Here is a 3,665-nt window from a genome sequence, read left to right on the forward strand (position 1 = left end):
GATGACCTGTCAAAATTGAGATTAGTCCTAGGAGAAGGAGACAGACCATACCTTGGGGCCAAATATGTAACAACATGTCACAACCTGAGGACTGTTTAAAATTAAGACTGTTTAAAATTAATATTGAACGTACCAAATGAAGTACAAAGACTGTTTAAAATTAATATTGTTTAAAAGTAATATTGTATGTACCCAACAAATGTCAAATCGATTGACACCTACAGAATGTTGGAAAACTGTACCTTTTTGCTATGTAAGCTTTGGCAATATGGTTCTCTGTAAACTTTCATGCCAATAAAGCATTTGAATTGAATTGAATTGAATTGAGAGAGGAGGTAGCGAGAGAGAGAAAGTGACGGAGAGGAGAGAGAGGCAAAGTGAGTGAGACAGAAACAGAGAAAAAGAGAGAGATAGAAAGGGAGTGACAGAAAGATAGAGAGAGAGTGGTAGAGACACAAAGAGGGAGAAATATAGAAAGAAGGAGGCAGAGAGACTGAGAGAGAGAGAGAGTGGACCTGAGTTGCCTTGGGACGTTTTAGTACGTGAAAGTTGCTCTATTGTTGTTGAGAGGTGACTATTGAAGAGCCTGAGGCAGGTATCGGGGGATGAGACACAATCTGAGTGGTGAACTGCGCCCTGCCTCATTCTTCAAACGCACAGCACTAACTGGAATGAGAAATAATCCAGTGCAGGTGGCTCCATAGCTCAGGGGTTAGAGCACTGGTCTTGTAAACCAGGGGTCGTGAGTTCAAATCTCACTGGTGCCGCTGCAAATTTGTTAATTCACAGCATGTTTACTTTTAAATGTGAAACAGCTCCAAGACCAACACGAGAAAAGGCTCTCTCTCCCTTCCCAATCTCCATCTCTCCCTCTTCCGTTCAATTCCCCTGTACCCCCCTCTTTGCCTGCCTCTCTCTCACCACATCTCTCCCCTTTCCTCTCTCATTCTGTCCTTTCCTCTTGGGGAGAGTAGAAGGAGGAGGATGGGGAGTAGAAGAGATGAAGGGAAGGAGAGAGGGGAAGTGGACAGCTGGAAGCAGGGAGGCGGGAAGCGGTAAGACAGCGTGAGGAGAGAAGAGAAAGAAGAGGGAGGGAGAATGAGGGGAAAGGGAGAGAGAGGCAGAGATAGTGGGAGTTGGAGAGGGGGGATGCCGAGAGCGGCAAGGTGAGATAGAGCGAGGGGAAGGGGAGAAGAGAGGCAGATGGAGGAGGGGGAAATGAAACAGGGGAACAAAGTGGGAAGGGAGAGAAGAGAAGAAGGGAAGGGAAGGGGTGAGAGGGAAGGAGACAGAGGAAGTGTAGGGGTTTGCAAAATTCCCCTATTTTCCTTGAAGATCGGGAAATATTGGTCCACATCGTTGTTGAAGAATTATGTGTTTTGAAATGCCGCTGGGTTGGATCAATGTTTTTAAAGCATACTCAGAGCCACGAAAGACTGCTCTGAGATGGACAGCACACGGACAACACCGGAATCGAGGAGTTCTGTGGAAATATTCGCACACATTAAGACAGTACATTTGATTTGAATTTGTGCCCTTGAGCCTGGTCAATCACAAAAAGGTTTTCAAATGGCCGTCAGAAAGCATTGGCCAAGAACAGTGCGGCTTGGAAAAGCAGCTGGTACAGCTTGTAATGTGTCTGTGTGAAAGACCTGTCAATCAAACCAGGGAGTTTCCCTTTTGTGGAGAGGCAAGGTTTGTTTATACGAAACAGCAGGATGTTGATTTACTTACGGGATTAGCCCACTTGAACCGAAACCGCAGAACTATTGGCTTCTATTTACACAGAAATCCAAACCCATTCAAAGCACTTACACATAATAGATACATCTAAACTCAGGAAAAGGTCTTTTGATATGCAACAGTTTAGGAATGAATGGGTTTTTGAATCACCCAATTCTAAACAATAAGGCAGTTGGATTCCCTTTTGTTTTAGCCCAGGTGAACTCTGGATGTGGGCGGGTACACTTCAGCCCCAGAGTGCAGACACATTAAATCAGTCACTTTGAATCAGCCAGTCATGGCTTTCTTTTGTGTATTGGAACTTTTGGGCGCGAATTTTGCACACAGACCTTTTTCAGTGCCAAACAGGAGTTGGCAGGATATAAAAGCTAGCTCCTGAGAAGCTATCTCTCTCTCTTACTTCGCTGGACCACAGGTGAGCAGGGTTTCTGACTCCTCAGCAAGGCCACCTAGTCAGGAGTTGGGTGGGGGTGATTTAGGGGAAATTGCTAAGATTGTTTAATCAACATTGTAGCCATCAATCCCTCGTTTTTGCCGTCTGCCTTCCCCCATTTAAGCAATGTTACTGTAATTACTGTGTTCATGTGGTATAGTTTAAATTTGATTACAGTTTCTTTAGTTTAATAAAGTTTGACTTTCTCACACCCAGACCAGTTGTCCGCTTTTAATATATCATTAATTATAAGTCCTTCAGTCAGAACTGGAAGGTGGGGTAGCGATTCGAAACCGCTGTTTGAATTGGTTTAAGGGTAGCAGGCAAAGGCTGCTGACCAGGTAAATTACCGTAAACCAGGTAAAAGTATGGCATTGGTCAGGGTGCGGGCAAAGCTGCCTGACCAGGCAAATTACCGTAAACCAGTTAAAAGATGCTCCCCTACAGAAGGAGAGAGGTGGAAGGGGGCAAGAGACAGAGTGAGAAGGGGAGAGAGCGGGAAAGTGGAGAGTGTGAGAGAATAGATGAGAGAAGGGCGGATGGAGGAAGAGCAATGAGACTGAGGAAGGGCGAAGGGGAGAGAGAGTAAAAGTAACAGAGAGGGAGAGAGAAAGAGAGAGAAAGTGAGAGCGCCACAGAGAAAAAGAGAAAGAGCTAGAAAGGGACAGAGAGTGACAGAAAGATAGAGAGAGAGTGGTGGAGACACAAAGAGGGAGAAATATAGAAAGAAGGAGGCAGAGAGACTGAGAGAGAGATGAGTGTAACTGAGTTGCCTTGGGACGTTTTAGTACGTGATAGTTGCTCTGTTGTTGTTGAGAGGCGACTATTGAAGAGCCAGAGGCAGATATCGGGGGATGAGACACAATCTGAGTGATAAACTGCGCCCTGCCTCATTCTTCAAAAACACAGCACTAACTGGAATGAGAAACACTTCTTTGCAGGTGGCTCCGTAGCTCAGTGGTTAGAACACTGGTCTTGTAAACCAAGGGTTGTGAGTTCAAATCTCACTGGGGCCTCTGCAAATTTGTTAATTTACAGCATGTTTACTTTTAAGCATGAAAAAGCTCTGAGGCCAACACAAGATCAGGATCCCAATCACCACTTCTCCCTCTCCTTCCGTTCAATTCCCCCTATTTGCATCTCTCTCTCCCCTTCACCCTCTCATTCACCTCCTCTCTCTGCACTTTCCCTGCTCTCTCACCACTTCCCTTCCTCCTACTTTCTCTCTTTCCCCCTCTCACTCTGTCCTTTCCTCTTGGGGAGAGTAGAAGGAGGATGGGGAGAGATAGAGGCGAAAGGGAGAGAGTGTGTAGGGGAGAGAGAAAAGGGAAGGAGATAAAGAGGGGGAATGGACAGCTGGAAGGAGGGAGGCGGGAAGTGGTAATACAGCGTGAAAAGAGGAGAGAGGGAGAGAAGAGAACGAGGGGAGAGAGAGTGAGGGGAGAGGGAGAGGGGGAGAGAAAGCGGGCCCGATGTTATGTGCGGGCCC

At 46.2% G+C, this 3,665-nt stretch overlaps 2 non-coding genes across 2 annotated transcripts; both read left to right on the top strand.

Annotated features, from left to right (window-relative positions):
• The first annotated feature begins 694 nt into the window (after positions 1-694).
• Positions 695-767, top strand: trnat-ugu (transfer RNA threonine (anticodon UGU)). Its single transcript has one exon. It is a non-coding gene; the product is annotated as a tRNA-Thr (tRNA).
• Positions 768-3,119: 2,352 nt separating this feature from the next.
• On the top strand, positions 3,120-3,192 carry trnat-ugu (transfer RNA threonine (anticodon UGU)). Its single transcript has one exon. It is a non-coding gene; the product is annotated as a tRNA-Thr (tRNA).
• The last annotated feature ends 473 nt before the right edge of the window (positions 3,193-3,665 follow it).

The sequence above is a fragment of the Somniosus microcephalus genome, unplaced genomic scaffold, assembly GCF_052327205.1.
Source record: "Somniosus microcephalus isolate GS21.2 unplaced genomic scaffold, FLI_Smic_1.0 unresolved_chr2, whole genome shotgun sequence".
NCBI lineage: Eukaryota > Metazoa > Chordata > Chondrichthyes > Squaliformes > Somniosidae > Somniosus > Somniosus microcephalus.